The sequence below is a fragment of the Ranitomeya variabilis genome, chromosome 4 (genome assembly GCF_051348905.1).
Source record: "Ranitomeya variabilis isolate aRanVar5 chromosome 4, aRanVar5.hap1, whole genome shotgun sequence".
In the NCBI taxonomy this organism is placed as follows: Eukaryota; Metazoa; Chordata; class Amphibia; order Anura; family Dendrobatidae; genus Ranitomeya; species Ranitomeya variabilis.
The window spans coordinates 552,464,035-552,486,614 of record NC_135235.1 but is presented as its reverse complement, the minus strand read 5'-3'; the positions used below and the strand labels follow the sequence as shown (position 1 = coordinate 552,486,614).

General features: G+C 42.3%; 1 protein-coding gene across 12 annotated transcripts in view; it reads left to right on the top strand.

The window, feature by feature from the left end:
• TANC2 (tetratricopeptide repeat, ankyrin repeat and coiled-coil containing 2) overlaps positions 1–22,580 on the top strand; it is a 497,877-nt gene that overhangs the window by 383,724 nt on the left and 91,573 nt on the right. The window contains exon 1 of one of the 12 annotated variants that reach the window (XM_077252684.1): positions 2,817–3,581. The exons of 10 other annotated variants lie outside the window; for them this stretch is intronic. The gene's annotated coding sequence lies outside the window, so the exon portion shown is untranslated. Of the gene's footprint in view, positions 1–2,816; positions 3,582–22,580 lie in introns of those variants that run through there. One more of the 12 variants, XM_077252683.1, reaches the window with a different exon arrangement.

The following is a 22,580-nucleotide window of genomic DNA, read 5'->3' as shown; positions in this document are numbered from 1 at the left end:
GAAAGAGATTTTATGAAAACTACACTAAGCAGCCAGTAGGTGATACATCACTGGAATCTGGGTCTTCCGCTACATTATGCTGCTCTTAGATTAGGTCTCAAAAGCATGGTGATATATTTCGGGTAAAAGGGATCCAAATGTTTAAAAAAGTGCCTGGATATCCTATTCTATTCTCCCCTCTATGGACGATTGCTAGAAGCTGCACAGCTGTCAGACCCAACTGTACTAGGTGCTCCTTTTATTAGAGGGAAGAGAATGAAGCTACTGCATGGAATATCACCTGCTAGTAACCGCAAATTGCGAACAAACTAGATCTTGTAGAAATTGGTTCAACAATAAAGTAGAAATGTAGCTTAGTGTACATCAAGCGAAATGTTGAAAATCAGCAGTACGAATGATACTCAGGTCTAGTCTATAGTCATATTACCGTAGTCTGTTTATACCACCATGGCAATCCCAGAACAAGCACGAATGTAAACTATATTTTTATGACTTAATGAGAATCTATAGATTTTAAGTACACTGCCCCTTTACGTGCATTTGCCACCAGCACACATTTGTCATTTTGTGGTTTGTACAAGTATTTGAGAACGTGCGGCCAATAACGAGTGTGAATAGAATTATTGATAACAAGAATAAATACAAATCCTCTATCGACATTTAGTAATTTGGATAGTTAGAATTTAGGAAATTAGGATAGTAGAATTTGGAATGTACCTGTGTTAAATAGGACCCGTCTTTTGCCATAGGTATGTATTTTTAAAATGTTGTAAATGCCACTGTTCGCTTGAATACAGCATTTTTTCTTTTGTTCCTCTGCCTCTCTGTTCCTGAAATATGGCCCACTGTTCCCCCTATGTAAATCTAGGTTTTTTTCCCCAAGTGGGCATGGTCTTCAACTCTACTCTGTGGGAGTGTTCTTGAGGACCACGCCCAGTTGGATTAAAAAAAAAAACACTAGATTTATATACAGGGAACAGGGGAACATTATCTCAGGAACAGTGAGGACAGGAGAAAAAATGAATAGCACCATTTAAATCCAATAGAAAAATTGACATATTTAGGATAAATGGGAGGTGCTTCTGAAAAATGAGCCCTGATATAAAGCTGTCTCTTACTGATCTCAGCAGGTTTGAGGTTGGCACAGGAGAGAGCTTCCTGGGATTGTGCATAACCAGTGCTGTGTACAAATTAGATTGGCTGACTGGTTCACTCCAGTAGCTAAGCCAGCCCCTTCAATGTCAAGGTTGATGCAAAGACACAGAAGAGGGTGGGCTTATAAGTGAAATTGAGCTAATCAGCTATCCTCCTGTGTCAGACACAAGCCAGAGCTGGAAATGCTGGGACACTAGGTCGGCACTGATATCTTCAAATTAGAGGAACTTTTCTTAAAATATGAAACGTACATACAACTGCATACATATTAAAAAGTTGTCTCTTAGACCTGAAGAGGCTGTTGTATTTACTTTGAACATTTATGTCAGCATGCCTGTATAATTCCGGTCTTAAAATGAGCATTTTTTTAATCCAAATCACACTGTAAATTTGTCAAAATGTCGCGTCCTGCAGTCAAGTATGGGCTCTGTCTCGGTTGACGTTTTAGACCTGGCCTTAGGGCAGCTGTAATAATTATAGGGGATAACTTAGGAGACTCTGCGTGGAACAAGACAACTACAGGACACAGTTTTATAAGTGGTAAAGTCTATATTATCACACGGTGATTCAAACAGGTGCAGAGAGAAACTCAAGTCCACAACACTTGGTGCAAATAATAAACGCAGCTTAGCAGTCTTCAGAGAAAAATGCAATCACGCAGAAAGTCTATGAAGCACAATTATTCTTGAGGATACTTGACACGAATAAATCCGTGTCTTAGTCCAAACACAGATAGATAAGCTTATAGGCAGTTCAAATCATATCTTAGCTCAACCAGGGAGGCCTGGTTAATAGTCTCAGGTTATAGCAAAGCAGCAGCAGCTTACATGTCCAGCAAATGCAGATGAAGTAAACACGAACAGCAGATGGAGGAGGATTACTGAAACTTGTGTATGCAGCAGGAACTCAGAGCAGAGTAGCAGGATCACCACACAGGTTCACAGGAGCAGGTGTATAGCCAGGGAGTAATCAGAGGTCAGGAGCTGGATGCAAGGCAGAATACTCTAGCACAGACTGAAGGCTGGGGTGGAGTTTTATAGCAGGAAGACACAGTGCACATGAGACCAAAGATGCCATCTTGGAAGAGGGCAGTAATGCACAAAAGGTAAAAAATGTTCAGAGTCCTGACAGCAGCTTTGTGGTACTGGCTCAGTGTTGCAGGAGAGCGGTGCTGGGGCATAGCATCCTATGTGATGTCCGCTCTCCCAGTCACATACAATACTCTGACTACTTTTCATCTGGAGCAGCATGAATCCTGTGTATTAAGCATTGCTGTGTTCATACAGTGACTCCCCAGGACGCCTCTCCGGCCTCCATATGACATCACTTGGGCTTCCATCATTATCAGATGATATTACTGCCCTCGGTACATGCTACCCGTGCGTTAGACATGGGAGGGTTGATCTTGGCATAATGGACTATTTTCCTTCCTCCCTGGAACCTTGACTACATGGATCTGGCTGCCTAATCCAATAAATGTACTTCTAAAAGGGGCTGATAGCGCCTCGTGGTGTATATCTACTGTGACGAGTCTCTTTATACTATGCCCACGAGGAAGATCTGATCGTGCAGAGAAAAAAAAAAAGTCGCTGATGGGTTAGGAAGAGGTTAAAATTCCTTCAGCTTCATTGTGCCGGTGGTGGCGTGGACAGGCTGCTTCTCCCTGTCAGCGGACCACCTGTCGCAGAAACCTCCCCCCCCCTCCTTTGGTGCTATCGCTCCCTTCTGATCGCAGCAGGGCCTTGCTAGCACGCACAGCCGTGCCGGGATGTGCGCTCACTTCCCTCAGCTTCACCGTTCTGCAGTCAGTAAGTTAAGATTTCCATCCGACATTCATGGAGCGTACATCGGCAGCCTTCCTTTTTTTTTTTTTTCCTCCTTTTTTATTTTATATATTCTAATTTGTTCCCAGAATCCATGTCACCGCTCCTTATATGGCGATAATTTTTTCCTCTTTGCGTTTCCATGACAACAAGAGCACTGCACCATTCATTAGCTCAGGACCGAACTGCATCCCTACGCCGCCTTTTGCATCTCTCTCCCTCCGTGCTTGTTCTGCACCATCCCACTCCCCTCCTGTGTGCTGCCCTAGGAGGAGGGGAGGAAGGAGGACTAAGGGGGGACAGTAATACAAATTTTGATGCCCTCTGCAGCCTCGCTGGAGGAAGAGGAGTGCTAGCTTGTCATATCGCGGAGGAGAAGGTACAGATGTGTCTGCAGATTGAGCATCAGTGCCTGCTCTGCTGGAGACAGGACTGACCCGTGGGAGGTCAGGACACAGCTGGACCGGTGACAACCTAGATGTGTGGGTTCGGGTGCATAGCAAGGACGGGCGCCACTGCCGCGTCTTCCAAAGTGGCAGGACGGAGCAAGTGACGCTATCCTGGAGCTTGGGATTTTCCAAGATTGCTGTAGCCACCCTCTGTGTAAGTAATTTCTCTAGGACATGGTGGGGTGGGAGAACCACATGTGATCGGGGAGATGATGGATGTCTTGCCATTTCACGCATGAGTTGTTCCAAGTCGTGGTTTTTCATACCTTGCTCTTGAGCTGCGATAGTCATCATGGCTATAGAAATTTGGTGACTTATTCATGAGATGGACCGATGTTAGCACGAGGCTTAATGGAGGCCAATGTAAAACTCAGAACTGCTTCTTAAGGACTCCATGCTCTGGAGGACCTCAAGGCACCGAGGTGCGGCACGCCAGAGTCCGTCCACTTGGTCCATCTGTGACCAGGTAGCTCTGTACAAGTGATAGGACCTTGACCGTGATGTTGGTGCCACCTACGTGTTAAGGCCGCTACTGATTTACATATAAATTAACTCTTTATGTTTGCTATATATTCTGTCTTGTCATACTGCTGCCTCATTGAAAAAAATGCCTGCATTATTGCAGCATGCCTACCTCAGGTTTTCTGGAGGCACATCAGTCTACCCTCAGCTTGTTCTGAAGGCCCTGCAGCCATTTTCTAATCCTTAAAGATTCACTGGGCCAATGTGATGGAAGTGAAGGATGCTTTTTTTTTTTTTTTCTTTTTTAACTGGTGGCATAGTATTATTTTTTTTTCATTGCCGGAACTGGACCAATTTTTTTTTACCCCTTTTCTGTGTGCTATGCTGCTTTCTTCTGGAGGCAGCCATTTTATTGACCTCTGACCTCTGACCATTTTCAGATGGAATGTTTAATCTGCAGTTATGATAAAAATCATGCTGCCATCAATCAACACAGCCATAAAGGCATAGGCATATCTATGGCGCATGCAATTGACGTTGGTGTGGTCACCTACAGGTGTAGAGGTGTAACCTGTCCATTAATTATTGGGAGGCATTCGTCAATCTGATTGATGAGGCACCAAGTGCCTCTGTGATGTCTCACATAATATTATATAGGTATACAATCCTATATACTCACATAATTAGCCGCTTTACTCCTTTCCTGGCTCTGCGCTCCTTAACGCTCCGTAACTGATGGTCTTGAGGCTGAAATTACATTTTATATAGTGATGGATGATTTCATGTTCCTCTCCGGCAGTAATTCACCAGTGAGGTATTGAAGTGCGTGCTGCGCTCCCTTACAATCCATTTCAGCTGAACGATGGCAAGTACAGATAATGTGATAAGCCGACATTGGAGCATGTATGTACTATTTGCTTTTATATATTGAATTGGTGTTTGTGTGGGTGCTTTGGAGGATGTCCAATGTGGTTACAGTCTGTCTCGATGATCCGACGCTGGGCGGCAATGTTCTTCCATTGTTATCTAGAATGCTCTAGGAATAATCCCTGTATTGGTGGTTCTGGACCCTGCCTCCCGTTTAACAGCCAGCTTCCTCCTACTTCATTAATTCCATTAGCTCATGGCTTCCCCTTGGATTGTTGGTATTGTTATGGAAGTCTCATACATATAGGGTCTTCAGTCCATTCTGCAGTACCACTTGTGACCAACAGGTGATGCCAAGTGAAATCCGGCATCTTCAGCCTTGTGCGCACGGTCTTATTACAGGTCTGCATTGTGCGGTGACAATGGAAATCTGCCATTCTTTGCCGTCATATCCCTTAGATTTCATGGCTTGTTCCAGAACTCGCCATAATATACAGGTATGCCATGCTTCTATGGGTAACTATTGTAAAACAATGGGGAGACAAAGAGCGCAATAGGGTCTTATCCACGTTACACAGAGGAGAATATACACCAAATTTGTTCACCTGGTTAGGATGAGATTAGAGCATGTAGATAGCGGCTGCTGCAGATCCACAGGTCTTCACCGACCAGAGAAAATAATGTCTTCAAAGGGAAATTTGTAGTTAAAATTCTGCGCTGCCGCTAAGATGAATTTCAGGAGAGTATAGTTGATTCACAGTGGTTTTATTCAACGCGTTTCAGGGGTCTCATGCCCCCTTCATCAGGAAATACCACCTGAAACGCGTTGAATAAAACCACTGTGAATCAACTATACTCTCCTGAAATTCATCTTAGCGGCAGCGCAGAATTTTAACTACAAATCTCCCTTTGAAAGACATGCTTCTATGGGAGAATATGCTCATGTACCGAGGCACACACCGGTCTGTAACACACGAGGCCATAGATCCATCCACACTATCCCGAGAATAGCAACTGACGTTTTATTTAAAGGGATGGAAAACCATATCCAAAGCAACGATGTAGGGAGCAATTCTATATTAATATTGGTCTGTGATTGTATATTGTGAGTTATGCCTGCAAATGCCATTTTATGCAGATGGAAATTAAAGGGTGTAACATTTATTGACATCTTGGCAATGCTGGCCAGACATATACATCTTGTTCCTTGTGCATAAAGATATGAATCTTATTATGTAATGTTGCATTTATCAGTAAAACCCTAATTTTAATAATGGTAGTGTTCATGGTTAGTACATGGTTTTACTTTCTGGACTCTGCTGCACTACATGTCACTTAAGTCTAGCTGACTGTGGTGAGCAGAGCTGTACTACATGTCACTTAGGCCTGACTGACTTCCGTGGGCAGTGTTGCACTGTTTGCCACTTAGGCCTGGCTGACTGCAGTGGGCAGAGCTCCACAAAATGTCACTTAGGCCTAGCTTATTGTGGTGGACAGTGCTACACCACATGTCACTTAGACCTAATTGACTGCAGTGGGTAGATTGGCACTACATGTCACTTAGGCCTCGCTGACTGCAGTGGGTAGATTGTCCCTACATATCACTTAGGCCTGGCTGACTGCAGTGGGTAGATTGTCCCTACATATCACTTAGGCCTGGCTGACTGCAGTGGGTAGATTGGCACTACATGTCACTTAGGCCTGGCTGACTGCAGTGGGTAGATTGGCACTACATGTCACTTAGGCCTGGCTGACTGCAGTGGGTAGATTGGCCCTACATGTCACTTAGGCCTGGCTGACTGCAGTGGGTAGATTGGCCCTACATGTCACTTAGGCCTGGCTGACTGCAGTGGGTAGATTGGCACTACATGTCTCTTAGGCCAGGCTGACTGCAGTGGACAGTGCTACACTACGTGTCACTAAGGCCTGACTTTCTGCAGTGGTCAGATCGGCACTACATGTCCCTTAGGCCTAGCTGATTGCAGTGGGCAGTGCTGCACTATTTGCCACTTAGGCCTAGCTGACTGTGGTGGGCAGTGCTGCAATATTTTCCCCCACCTGTTTTCCTTTATACCTCTGTGTCTTTAGTGTAAGAAATCCTCCAGATCACATACAAAGCAGATCTTGTTTCCAGTAACCGGTTCAGGCTTTTACAGTGCTCGTAAGATGCGGATGGATTGATCTTGGCCCATAAACACTTGCTGAATGTTTGTAAAAGTGGTTCATTGATCACCATGAGATACAAGATACTCAGCGCCGGATTAAAGGTCATGTGGCGTGAATCTATCCAGCCGGTGACACAGATCAGCCGAGAGCATTTATATTCATTTATTAGGAGTAAGCCCGGCACTTGGGAAGTACGGTAAATAGGAGATAAATTATCCTTATTCTTATTCACTGTGATTCTTCTTAGGTCCCATTTAATACAATGTCTTCTACATCTGCTGCATTATCATGTATTCCTGGCCTGCATCGGTTGGTCGTGGACCGTCATATTAATAATGTATCTTGCCTTTGAACATGAATGAGATGGAGATTTATGGGACCTTGTTTTGGTTATTATAGTTGCGATCTTCACTCTGTTCCTCGGGTCACCTTTTTGATAATGAGGATCTACATACATGTATTTACCGTGTTGTGAAAATTCTCATTAGTGGAAGCAAGTTCACAGATTGTGTGATTAAACCCCTCTTTTCTCAGGACCTGGTCACTGGCGTGAACAGTATGGAAATTGCATTAAAGTGGAAATTAACAGAAAAAGATAAAATTAGTAATACTCTAATCTTGTCTGATGGTTTTCTTTATTACTACATAGTGTTAATAATATAAATTGGTTTTAAAGGTCCATTTACACACTACGATCATCGTGAAAGGGTGTTCCCATGAATGATTGTCTTACAGTAATCATGCAGTTTCTCCAGGCTGTCGATCACCTGAGGGTATTTTGTTGGGAGAATTGATATTTTGATTTGCACACAAGATCATTGTTCTCGGCAGCAAATTATCCTGTGTAAACAGGAACGGTGCTGCCGAGAACAATGGCAGCATATACTATTACAGGGGCTAGTGTGACCTTGCCAGTGCATCAGGGAGTATAGGCGATTGTTGTTTTATAATGGTGAATATAGCAACTGTATAGGGATTGTATGAATAGTAGACAACCCCAAGCAAGTAGCTGATTGTCAATCGTCTAGTGTCGGCAGGTTTATAAACAACCCTTTAAGATGGATGTTTTCTGATTGGCTGTTGGTCTTTGAACATTGATATCTTAGATGATGTAGCCATGAGAGGACAAAACAAAGAGGCAATCTTTTATAATCTGTGGTATGTTTTGGTCTTTTGGCCTTTTTCAACTACAAGAAAAATGGCAGAACAACATTTCAACAGGTATCTTCAATTAGTCAATATCTGCCATGTTCTTATGTCATAAAAAGATTCCCTTTTTCATTTTTGGGGGCACTTCTCTGCAAATATGGAGTCCTTGTGTGACTGTAGAAGCGTCCATACATGAGACTAAAGTTGAAAAGTGACAATCTTATTGATTATGAACGTTTGTCAGGTGACATTTAACTAGGAGAGACTGTTTTACCACAGACGGTGATAATTTTACATGAGGTCTGACATGTTTGAAATTGTGAAGAACTTTCATCTACCAACTATATCTTTCTTTAAAATCATCTTTCTTCTGTTGCCATTGGACACATTAAGTCGTTTGATGGTTGAACAACCATTGAAGGAGGCAACGATCCTCTGGTATGCCAACGCAACTAGACTCCTTTTTAGTCTAGATTGCCCCTTACAGTAGATCAGTCTGGTGCCTCATGTTTAATGACACCTGGAGGTGAACAATATTTCTGGGGAAATTCAACAACCAAAGATCGTTCATGAGTGAAAGATCTTTCATCTTTTGGGTGTAAATGTCAACCACGGCTGACTTCTTTTCAGTCAATGACTGTTTGTCACTGGTCGGATAAAACTGGTGTTGGTTCTTGAGTTTTACCAGTACACTATTCTTTTGTGTCAACTCATTGGGTCAAACATATTTGTTTTCTTCAAAAACTAAAGACCTCCTAACACAAATTCATAGATCTTGAGATCTAGGCCTTTCCAAAATATTCAATTTGTGTTACAGCTTTTTCTCCGTTGACATCCACCCCCTCATTACCTACCAAGCCCCCCCTCCTTTGCCATTATCTGTAAATTCAGTAGTTTTCCATCGAATACAGATTCTGTCATCTCGGGAACATTGAGGCTTACGTTCTGCTACTTAACCTGTTGCATCTTGACGTAGCAGAATGTGCATCTTGGTGTTCATCTGCCATCTGGGGGTTTTCAGTGAGTGTTTAGCTACTCATATGATCCACCATGAGGTTGACTTATATATTTCCAGGATGTGTACAAGTATATAATACACACGTCTGTATATCCCTTTTGATTTGCACGTTGGTTGATCGATCTTGCTCCATGGGATTGGTCGCACTTTGAGCAGTAGACAATTCATTAGTAGCAATAAAGCCACCCATTGTTTAGGCACAGTGACGGATGACAATTCATTCTGTGCCACTCAAGCTCTAAGAAATGCGGCTGATGCATGCAGCCCATGTATAGCCAAAATGAATCCTTAGGAGATGTAGATTGCGTCTTTAAACAATAGAGACATCTACCCTCTTGAAAGCTTTGTGTAGAGATTGATGTACACTACAAATGTCTCGCTTGCGAGCGCTACTCCACATATAGCTCCTTCTTTGTCAATTCACTTTACACCAGCATTTCTGGTTGCTTGCCTTCGGGGGGTGACTCGATGTAGGTCAGGGCCAGAGATGTAGGCTTGTGTATTAGGGTAGGGGGGTGGATGTATAGAGAAGACTGGAGCTGAGATGTAGGTGGAATTATTGATGCAGTGAAAGAAGTGAGTGGGCAGAGATTAGTATAATAGGAGCTGCAGACTGCAGTTGCTTTGTGGACAAGCAAAGCCATGTATGTTAACCTCTGAAGAGTCTAGACTGCAAGCTCCTTAGCCCTAAGGGCCGGACAGTGCACCTGATACATAAGCGTTATGTTCAAAGGATCACTGGTCTTGGCATTTACTTATTTCCTGCTGTAATTAGTGTTGTTTACTTCAATGAATGTGATATTAACAATAATCAAAGAATGAGATATCGCGCTGTAGCACTGCTTATTTGAACCCACCTATTATATTCAATAGAAGCCTACACTAATATGCCATAAACTAATGAAGAAATAACAATAATATGATAAAACTAACGAGAAAATGATGAGATCATAATAATATGAAATACTAGATAACAGTAATGGTAGAATGCCACTACTTCAAATACCAAGAACAATACGAATGAATAATTAAGAGCCAAACTTCTTACCTAAATGGTAGCTTAAAGCAAGTACCAGCTGGTACAGCGGTGTAAGTGGTAGATGTCCGTAGCCTGCGGTGCCAGGCGGCAGAGACAATTGTCAGCCCGTACTATACTAATATAGCGATGCTGGTAATAAGGTGCCCGCAGCTGGACCTGCTAAACACTCGGCGGCAGGAGTGAGTGTCCAAGGAGAGGGGTGTGCTCTACGAACGCGCAGAGCCAGGAGCACTCCGGCCGGTAGTGATCCTGGATGCGCGTGTGAAGGAATGGCCGCCGCTGCTGAACTGCAGCGTGTGACGTTATTCTTATTTCACTATTAGGTTGACGGGCGAGTCACGGCACCCGTCTGATATCAGCAGCTGGCACATATCTTATCTCATTAGCGCCAGTGTGGTATTGTTTGTGATATTAACAATATTAATTTACGAAAGGTCCAACAATTCTGAATTTTCTGCATTCAATGGGAGTTTCCATCTCAGGTATTTGATATAACCACAGAATATGCAATAAATGTCTTCACCGGTTAGTCCCCCACCTATAGGATGATTGCATACACCCTGAGCACCCGATCCACCAGCTAAATGGGTAAGAAGGTCATGGACATAGCTTAGACGTACTATAGTACATGCCTGAACCATTCCCTATGCCAACAGCAGTCCAGAAATCTTTGCCTATAGGCTCCTTTTTGCATTGTCCATGCAATGAAGGCCTGATATAGCTGTGTTGGTGGGAACAATGTTCTCACCAGCAAGTTAGTTTCCTAACTATCAAAATGTCAACTAACAAAGATCAAGAGAAACCTATATTTGACTCCAAAACCCTGTTGAGCCCTTATTTTTCCAGTCATGGAAATTCTAGATGCTTTCAACTCTGTTCCATACAGCTAAATTATTCCTTTAGTTTGAAGGGAACCTTACACTTTATTTTCCCATCTTACCGCTTCTGTATTATTGTTCATCTTTCCCATAGATTACTCATCTTAAAAGCTAAGCATTGTGTAGAAAATTGGAGTTCCAATCCCACTGTGCATGCGATATCAGTGTTCCCCCAACTCCGGTCCTCAAGAGCCACCAACAGGTCATGTTTTCAGGATTTCCTTAGTATTACACAGGTGATACTTGTATCAGCTGGACGACCAAGAATCCCATCACCTGTGTAATACTAAGGAAATCCTGAAAACATGATCTGTTGGTGGCCGGAGTTGGGGAACACTGTGCTAGATGATTACCTCCTCTTGGTGTGGGACAACTGTGATAAGAGGGGTTTTCACAGCTTAAACATTGATAGCATATTGATATTCTAAGTTTCTTAAAACTCAAAGTCGACCGATCACCAAAACTTCCATTGATTCCAAGATCAAATAGGCTTCATCATTTGGTAAAATGCATCAGCTGTTTTACATTTTTTCCCTTGTTTTATCGCCGCTCCTGTACCACGAGTTGGCCCCCTAAGGATCATGTAATTCGTATGTCGTCAGTGTTTATGGTAGAAAAACCCATTTAGCTGCTCTCAAACCTGAGCGCTCAGTTTTAAGAGGAATTAAGCTTTAATCTTTTCTCTAATATTACCTGGTTATGCCTCGTGACTGAACCTACCGCTGCTCTATTTCTTCTATAACCACATGGCGTACAGATTGATCATCTGACATTTCTAACTGTTCTGGGTGATAAAATTCTATATATCTCATTATTATACATAACCATGAGGTCATGAACTACTGTGGGCCACAATTGGATGTAATTCTAATGTTTATTTCTGGACTGTTTTCCTAAGAAATGATTAATTCGCCTGGTTTAAGGTACATAAAGCCTCCTATTGTGTGGACAGTGCCGCACCCCAGAATTTTCAGTTTTATTGAATGCGCTGACCTGTTGCGTTACTGTGCACTCCTCTCTCAATTTCAAGAACAGGTACTTTTTCTGTTCTTCAATTCCTTCTGCTTAACCAGCTTTAACAGAATGGTTACAGTTCCATTGACTTGTATGGACCCCGGGGAAGCATTTTAATGATCTGCGGAATTCCAGTAAATAGGGTTAAAAATCACATCTCGTCTTTTTCTTCACAATCATACTATCCAATGTGTAGGAGCAGGAGATACATATTGAAGTAGGAAAAGATTCGGGATAAAAATAAATTTTAATCTATGCTCATTTTAAGTTTAGGAGTCCAGTGGGTGGTGTCACCTATTGACTAGGACCGCCCACCAGACTACTCGGCACCAAATGAGCAGAGATTTAATGGAATGTCATACCGAATCGTTTTGCCATAAACCTATATATCAATCTCCTCACTAAAAAGCTGTTGGCAGACTTGACGGCATTTTCTTGTTGACAGGTTCCCTTTAATAAAAGATGTTGGGCTCCTTGTAACACTACCAGGTTCTGGACCTGATTTTGTTATGGCAGCCTATAAGGTACTGAAATCACAAGTTGTTGTGTCGTTGTTGTGTTGCTTTTGTGTCCATATACTGTTGAGATGTGCGTTTTTATAGCTGTGGTTTATGCACTTGGCCTTCTTCGTAACAAGTGTCGCTAAGACCCTGTCGGTGTCCACCACGTTCCAGGCCGCGCGGTTTACAGATGACAGGATGACATGGCCCATGTCCTGTACATGATGCGTGACAAGCCTCATTAAATTGCACCGAGGAAAATGTCTCAATCATCCTCCATTCATCCCATTTGATAGGGTCGGTGAAGCGGATCTAGGAAACACCGGGCTGTGTGAGGGCCTGGCAGAGGCGGCTGTCATGTCTCGCCTCGATTACGGCTCCGAGACACACGAGCATCCGATGGGCTGTGAAGATCCAGCTATTACTGCAGAATGGCGCTGGGGGTGAGTCAGTACTCTGCTGGCTAATATTGGACACATTGCCAACTCTCCCTGGAAGATGCTGTTGTCCTTCCATGACCTTTCCATAGCAACAGGCTGCGGTTTGTAATGAAGACCCCCCTCCTCTTCCGATCCGCTATCAGCTTGGCACTGGAACCTCAGAGCCCCGCGCTCGCTGCAGCCTGACTCGCCCGTACCCTATTATCACACCTCTGACAATGTGAATTCTGCCACTCTCTTCATCCTCTCACACATGGAGCCTGTCACATCTTACTGGCACAGGGCACAAAAGAGGCACTGAAGCTTTTAGTGGACTCTAATCTCGGAGTTTCTGTAGCTGAGTGTCGGCCATATTATATACTGGCCGATAATGATAGTTTATTAGCGATCGCAAAATTGTTTTTATGCAGTTATGAATTGACGCGTCCTTTAAACCAGCGTTGAACTCACCCTATTATACTCTCATGTCTGTCATTTTCAAGATTTCACCCCCATAAATTAACATTTACCATTCATCAACCTGCAATAATACATTCTACTATAAGCCATGTCTTTGGTATGTCTGATTCTGAGAAAACTGGATGGAAGGATCTTACAAAGGGGCCAAAATCCAACTTTATACAAAAATTCTATAATTTTGTAATTATTATTATTTCTTTACTTTTTAATTAATTAATTTTTTTTTTTTTTCGTTTTATTTAGAAAAAGTTTTTAGGCTCGTGTGGTTTTAAAAAGATTTGTGGCCCCAGTTCATCAAGACTGGTGGGTGAAACGTTTTGTGCCTCTTAATGAATTCACTACATCTTTCAGCTGCCATGCACCAGCATAAGAGACATCCGATACTCCAATCTAGGCCTGGGGTCCATTTCTGTTGTATTTTACACTACTTTTTGTAAACTATCAAACTCTTTGCCGCAATGTTTTCTAATGGTCTATTCCCTAAACAAGTTCAAGGAGGACCTGGATGCCTTACAGGTTACGCGTACTAGGTTTTCTGATAAGATGTTGACCACGGGAAGTAATTTGATTGCAATATTTGGCACCAGGAAGGCTTTTTTTCCTTAAGGGGGGAACATGCCCTCAATCAGAAAATAGCAGCGCTTTGGACGCAGCGTATTTTTGCTGCGTCCAAGTTGAACAATGCAGATTACCGCATCCCATACATTCTATTGTGGAAATTGACATGCTGCTTTTCATAAACCCGCACCGCGGGTGAGTTTACACAGCGTCAAATAGAAACACAGTGGGCTTGGGATTTCTACAAATCCCATCCACTGTGCTTATATCGTAGAATGCAGCGTTTTGGACACAACACAGGTGTCCTGTGTCAAAGGCTGCTGTTCCTGATCATGGGCACGTACCCTAATACGGGGAATTTTTACCTTTTGCCTTCCTCTGGATCATCATGGTGGATTACAAGTTGAACTTGATGGACTTTTGTGAACTTCTCGGGTCGGATAACGCTGTTAACTGCAGATATTGGATTAATCTACAGTTTACACTAGGAAGGGGCCCAACCATTGTACTGAAAGTGCCTAAACCCTGGAGAAAATTAACTTTGTTCCTCCCGGAAGCCACCAGCTTTCAGTCACAAAGTCGTGCCAGCGTGACTACAATTACCGCCTACAGCACTGTGATCGTCGGCTGTAAGTAAGCATCGGCACTCTGACTGACAGGTCTTCAGCAGTGCAGAGCAAGCTGCCAGACATGCTCATAGCTGCCACTCACAGTATAGTACTTGATGACTGCAGCCACACTTATATGACTGAAAGCCGGCGGCTTCCAAGAGGAGTAAAATTCATTTTCTCCCTGGTGCTGCACTTTCATAACACTATTAACCTGCAGATTAACCCTATTACTGCAGGTTAATAGCATTATCCAACCTGAAAGGTCCCTTTTTATACCATGAAATTATGATGATTTTGTCGACCGTATTCAGCAAGGCTGAGCCTTACTAAGCTCCATTTGTTCTTTAAAAAGTTCTGTGAGCTGACGTAAAAATTGCTAAAAGTGACAACATTCTTGTTCACCTGTGAGTTGCTGAAAAAGTTAGCCCCATTTCACAGTTTTCTACTAGCATATCTGTGCAAACTGTTTGAAGAATCGGGGTGCCTGCCTTCTAATCTTTGTTCTGCAAATTAAGGGCAATAGTACCGGATAATAATCATCCGAATGATTGTTCCCAATCATTGATGTGAATATGTTCAGTGAGCGACGATCATTTGCTTCATGATCGTCGATTGCATGTTTTATTTGGACCTAAACATTGTTGTTCCTTAGCACATCCACCCTTGTAAACCGGTATCTACATGTTGTTTTTAAGGGAAAAAGCATGAGCAAATCTACAGCAATCAACAAGCAAATATACGATTATTGCTACATGTTAGAGCATGTCCTTTGATCGATCGTTCAAGAATTGCTTTTACTGATGGTCTGACCATTACCATCCATTACCATCTACAGTATGAGTAATGATCTTTGTTGCTTCCTTATTTCCCATAGAACTTTCCTGTACGGACCAGTTCCATGTGGCTGTGCGCCCATCAATCACGTTGATATGCCATATTTGTCTTTCAGACACAAATGTACTTACTAATAAAATAATTCTATAATATTAATTTGCACATTTCTAGTAACGCTGAAGGAATTCCTTTAAGCTGTGGTGTAGGGTTTCTATCTTGTGTGGTTATCCTTGTCCCAGAGTCCATATTGCACACTGAGGATTGATGGGTTGTGTTAGTAATGATGAGATGCGCTGAGTTCCCGGACTGTCTGATGGTCATTAGATTTGGTTTGTGGGCTGCCTCTGTAGGACATCGGTGATGCATTCCCTGGGGACTGCTGGTTGGAAGTATGAGCAAGCGAGTCTCATTTTCCTGTTCTTCTGTATCGTGTTGGTGGGAGGAGGAGGATGAGCACGGATAATGGGAAGGAGGAGGTTAGTCATTACATAGAAAGTGGTAGCAGAGATGATGAGCTGAATATCAATATCTTCATGCAGAAGTGCTTTATATCTATTCTTACAGCTTTGTCATTGGTCACCTTCAAAGGAGGAGGATGGGCATCACATGAAGGACTCGTACATGAATGACTCGTGGGTTTTGTCGCTGTGTTCTATGAAGTTTCCATTTGGACTAACCTTTTTTTGTTTGTAGAGGAATTGTTTCAAATTGTTTGTTTTTTCTGGAGAGTTGGTCTACCCTTTAAACAGACCTTTGTGTGGCTAGTATTTTTGTGTGGTTTTTATTTGTTTATTTTACTAGCGCTATTAATTCCACAATGCTTTACAGACATTATCATCGCTGTCCCCATTGGGGCTCACAATTTAATTTCCCTATCAGTATGTCTTTGGAGTGTGTGAGGAAACCCACGCAAACACGAGGAGAACATACAAACTCCTTGTAGATGTTGTCCTTGGTGGGATTTGAACCCAGGACCCCAGCATTGTATGTTTTATGTGAATTATATATGTACCGGCGATTATGTGGCTGTATACTGATCAGTCTGTTCTATAGTCTGTGGTGAAAGCTTTACCTGCACTCCTATGTATACGTACAGATTTATAATGTGTTGGTCTTCCAACATTTCCACTATTAGGTGGTTCCAGTTATTGGCAACCGGCATGCTCCGCTGTGTGATTGGCATTGTTAGGGTAGATTTGGGGGGACGGCACTGTGCATTACATTGTAATGGATGTGACTTAGCGGATGTCTATCCAGCTAAAAAATGCTCATCATTGTTTTCTATATGTAAACTTAAAATAAATAATCTGACAAGAAGTTCCGGTCAACAAGTTGATAACAAATCTTTAATACTTTATTTAGGAAACATGAATTTTTATGAAAAATTTAACACCGCTTTTCAGGCACTTTGCTTACATTTACTCATGGTGTGTTCGCATAAACATTGTCCCAAAAAATAGTGCAAAATGCCATTATACTCAAAGGGGTTGTCCTGTAGACAGTCTTTTTTTAATTATTAGATCTTGGAATAAAGATAAGTTCCAAAACTGGATTAGTTGGAACAAAAAAAAAAAATCTTGTACTGAGATTTTATATGTGCCCGTGCTGTGTGATGGCTGTGTCTTACCTTAAAGGACATGGTCTGGTCATACCACATCTCTTGGGCAGGGGAGGAAGAAAAAGAAAGTACACAGACAGACAGCACAGGATCACAGCTGATTCTTTCTGTGAGGTAAAACAGGTTTATAATCAAGCAGCGAAATGTTTTACCTCACATAAAGAATCAGCTGTGATCTCGTGCTGTCCTGTCTGTATACACCTTTGCATCCTCCTCTGGCCGGGAGATGTGGTATGATCAGACCATGTCCCTGTAAGGTCAGACACAGCCATTACACAGTACACAGCAGGGGCACATTTATAAGATTATCTCAGCACAGGAACTTTTTTTTTTTAACAAATCCAGTTGTGGAAATTATTTTTATTAGATGATTTATCTATTTGAAATCTACTTTGTTCATGAGACAACCCCTTTAAATATGCAGTTAGTCAATCGCTGTATCTGCTATTAACAGTAGGAAATAGGCCGTGATGAAGTTCTGGGACAGACCAAAACATTAGCTGTCCTGTCTTTTTCCACATGCTGACATGTTAGTTGCCTATTTGAGTGGTAATTTGCGCTATTGTTTGGAGGAACATTCTCCACTACAGAGCAATGCTGTCTTGCTACAAGTGCCGACCAGAAATGTTCAGCGCCAGTGCTCGTCATGTAGTTTCGGAAGTTCTAAACTTCTAATTAGTAATGTTCTGACTGAAACTGGGGACTAAGCCAGCCCCCTCCTCTCTCAAAGCCGTGACCAAGGGACTGACTCTGACAGATGTGGTGAGAGGATGCTGCTGGCCAAATTGAAGAGTTGTTGAGACAGACGTCTGATGACGACCAGGTCTTGTGCACACGATCTATTTTAATTAATAAGGCAAGCGCACGATACCTGCCGAGAATCAAAAGGTCAGCAACTGTCAGGCGTGGTGCTGCAGCTTCTCTCTTGGAAGCACGAGGTACTGCACCACCCTTACAAGAAGTACGGTATCTATTTTACATTTGGGAACAATAATGGGCTTTTTCTGCCGTCGGATAACCCCCTTATATTGAGTAGGGAATTATTCTCTGAGGGTGGTGTAGACATGGCGTCCGCTGTGACATGACACTACTAAAATTGGGAGCTGTTGCACACGACAAACTGAACTCTTCTATACATACGTGTGAAGATATAAGAGTCCAGGAAATGTCCCGATGATTGCTTTCTTATTGACTTCACTGGACCAAAACACAGTGGTGACAGAAGCGGCCACAAAGCGCTCCTCAATAACCTGCATTCATCGGTGACCGTCCTGGTTACTATGGTTATATAGGATTTTTGTTTGTCTCTCATTGAGCTGATTAGTGTTGGCCTAGCAGCCGGGTCCTGGTAATGACACTGCTGCCTGGGATACAACAGCAGCGCTGATATTTTATAAAGACCTCTTAATTGATTATTTGGCTTACCTATTTTCTAAGGAAGGCTTTGCTATTTTGTTATTTCTGTCTAATGGACATCTACACACCTTGGAAGGATACAGTAAAATATGGATTTATTTATTTTTTATTAGTTTTTTTTATTAAGGGATAGTGCTGCGCAAACGTGTTCGAATAAGGTTTTATCTGAGCATGCTCAAGTGCTAGCAGAGTGACTTCAGCGTGTTCAAATATTATGTTCGAGTCCCCGCGTTTGCATGTCTTGCGGCTTTTCGACAGCTGCAACAGATGCGGGGATTGCCTAACAAACGGACAATCCCTGCATATGTTGCTGCTGTCAAACAGCCGCGAGACATGCAGGAGAAGGACTCGAACATAGTATTCCATTGACACATCATCACTGTTTATGGGTGATCCGTTTCTTCGCAGCTAACCCCCCGTAATACCACCCAAGTCATAACTTTGATTCTATCGGTAATAAAGTATCTGAAGTATGACCTAATCTACAGTATCTCGGGTTCAAAGCATGTCTAGGTAGATTAAATATGCTTGTTTTAGGTGATTTTTTTTTATTGCCTATTGTATGTTTGCATGTCCACTCTTTCTGGCCATTGTATGACTTGTATCCTGCATTTATCACCAGTTATCCCCTCTGTACGTTATATTGCCAATATTCTTTTGTCCTGAGCTAGTGAGGGGAGAATAGCAGTTTTGTTAGGCAGTACACCAAAATGTGAAGGATTCCCGCTCTCCTGCCTCTATGTACAGTCATGGCCAAAAGTATTCACACCCCTGCAATTCTGTCAGATAATACTCAGTTTCTTCCTGAAAATAACTGCAAACACAAATTCTTTGGTATTATTATCTTCATTTAATTTGTCTTAAATGAAAAAAACACAAAAAGAATTCTTCTAAAGCCAAACTGGATATAATTCCACACCAAACATAAAAAAGGGGGTGGACAAAAGTATTGGCACTGTTCGAAAAATCATGTGATGCTTCTCTAATTTGTGTAATTAACAGCCCCTGTAACTTACCTGTGGCACCTAACAGGTGTTGGCAATAACTAAATCACACTTGCAGCCAGTTGACATGGATTAAAGTTGACTCAACCTCTGTCCTGTGTCCTTGTGTGTACCACATTGAGCATGGAGAAAAGAAAGAAGACCAAAGAACTGTCTGAGGACTTGAGAAACCAAATTGTGAGGAAGCATGAGCAATCTCAAAGCTACAAGTCCATCTCCAAAGACCTGAATGTTCCTGTGTCTACCGTGCGCAGTGTCATCAAGAAGTTTAAAGCTCATGGCACTGTGGCTAACCTCCCTAGATGTGGACGGAAAAGAAAAATTTACAAGATATTTCAACGCAAGATTGTGCGGATGTTGGATAAAGAACCTCGACTAACATCCAAACAAGTTCAAGCTGCCCTGCAGTCCGAGGGTACAACAGTGTCAACCCTTACTATCCATCGGCGTCTGAATGAAAAGGGACTGTATGGTAGGAGACCCAGGAAGGCCCGACTTCTTACCCCGAGACATAAAAAAGCCAGGCTGGAGTTTGCCAAAACTTACCTGAAAAAGCCTAAAACGTTTTGGAAGAATGTTCTCTGGTCAGATGAGACAAAAGTAGAGCTTTTTGGGCAAAGGCATCAACATAGAGTTTACAGGAGAAAAACAGAGGCATTCAAAGAAAAGAACACGGTCCCTACAGTCAAACATGGCGGAGGTTCCCTGATGTTTTGGGGTTGCTTTGCTGCCTCTGGCACTAGACTGCTTGACCGTGTGCATGGCATTATGAAGTCTGAAGACTACCAAAAAATTTTGCAGCATAATGTAGGGCCCAGTGTGAGAAAGCTGGGTCTCCCTCAGAGGTCATGGGTCTTCCAGCAGGACAATGACCCAAAACACACTTCAAAAAGCAGTAGAAAATGGTTTGAGAGAAAGCACTGGAGACTTCTAAGGTGGCCAGCAATGAGTCCAGACCTGAATCCCATAGAACACCTGTGGAGAGATCTAAAAATGGCAGTTTGGAGAAGGCACCCTTCAAATATCAGGGACCTGGAGCAGTTTGCCAAAGAAGAATGGTCTAAAATTCCAGCAGAGCATTGTAAGAAACTGATTGATGGTTACCGGAAGCGGTTGGTTGCAGTTATTTTGGCTAAAGGTTGTGCAACCAAGTATTAGGCTGAGGGTGCCAATACTTTTGTCTGGCCCATTTTTGGAGTTTTGTGTGAAATGATCAATGTTTTGCTTTTTGCTTTATTCTCTTTTATGGTTTTTCATTTAAGACAAATTAAATGAAGATAATACCAAAGAATTTGTGTTTGCAATCATTTTCAGGAAGAAACTGAGTATTATCTGACAGAATTGCAGGGGTGTGAATACTTTTGGCCATGACTGTAGCACATGTTCAGAAGCAGCTGCAGCATGGAGGACATTATAAATCAGTATTGAGCAGTGTGGTTGTGAATCCAGCTCTGGGGTGAGAAAAAACTCTAATTGAAAAGCTGCAAAAGGATCTGTCTCTCTACCTCTCTCACTCTGTCCCTGCCCTCCTCTCTCTATAGATTTTAATAAGCAGTAACAGTCTGATGCCCAGTTGAGCTGGCAAGAAGTCTTACGCAGGATTGCTTTTAGCAGTTTTTTAGCAAAAATAATGAATTTTAGAGGCAGTGAGGAGAAATCAAAGTGGCTCATATGTGGAGAAAAAAGTAGAACTCTGATAAGAGATATATCAAAGTCTGTTATTTTCCCATGTACTATTGATTTATGCAGAGTTTATTGAAACAGTAGTGACCACTTGAGGAATACATTCACATGCCCAAATTTTCTTACACTATCAAACTATAGCAGGAGGAATAAGAACACAGGATTCTTTAAAAAAATAAAATAAAAAAACAGAATTGATTTCATGGGTAATTTGAATATTATTTTAGACATGTCGAGAGAGGTAACAGCTTCTTTATTGGTCAGCACTTAGGTAGTTCACGGGAAGGTCCACAGATACCCGAACTCGCTACTTCTGACACATGCTCTCATGATGGCTGTCTCTAGAAGAGAAGGAAAGGAATAATCTGCGGGATGAGGTGCACACTTTGCACCCCCAGCAGAGCATTCTGGTTCTTTTTTTGCTAGTGCACATGTACTATATTGGATTGGTGTGATAGACTTACTGCTCTGTGCTTGTTTGGCTGATGGGCAGATCTAGCCTCGTCACTGATATAGTGCTCTAACGTTGCGGTGTTGGCGGGTCATGGGTAGTGGTTATGGCCTCATTTCTGTGTCCTTGTAATGTGATTGCAGAAGCTGTACATTCATCATTTTTCCATAGTGTCATCTTGAGGTTGCTGGGGCACCTTGGACATCAACAACCGGAAAAGCAGAGTCCTACATATAACTCTAGAAGCTGGAACAGTAAGTGCCCAGAACAGTCCTTGGCAGGTAGATTGATGGCGTTCTGGTCTTACGCCGCCCTTCCGCACTTGGTGTTGTCGCCCGCCTGCTCCATTGTACGTCACTCTGATTAATCGCTTCTTGTCTGCTGAGTTTTCAGTAATGACTAGATGGGCATGGGTCAGGGGAACACCGCTGCGTCACAGACAAGTAATCGGAGATTGATTTAACCTTTTACAGTAAGGCATGAAAGATTGTGGACACCTGGATCTCACATTCATAAGACCTTCCTGATGCGCTGATCATTGAGCATCGATGAGTCTGGGCTGCATATTCCTAGTCGGAAAGTTTTTCTCTAGAGTTTTAAACATAACTACAGGATTTCTTAATAATTCAACCTAAAAAAACATCAATAAAGTTTGGGGTGATTGATGAGGTGGTCGTTCTGATTAGAGTCCCTATCCATATCTCTCATGTTTTTCCTTACTAGGAAATCTTCTGTTATGGACGACTTTGCTTAGTAGAACAGTAGTGATCCCATTGGGGTTTCTAATATTTTTAACATCAAGAACAACTTGCATGTCGTAAAGAAAAAAAAAATTAGAGAACTCTGTAGATCAAATCTAATGCAATGGAGAGAGTTGGTTATTGTTTTAATCCATTAAAAGTCATATCAGTCATATAATCATAACTCAAGACAACAGTATGAACATAGCCTAAAGCTGTATCTATATTTAAAGGAAACCTGTCACG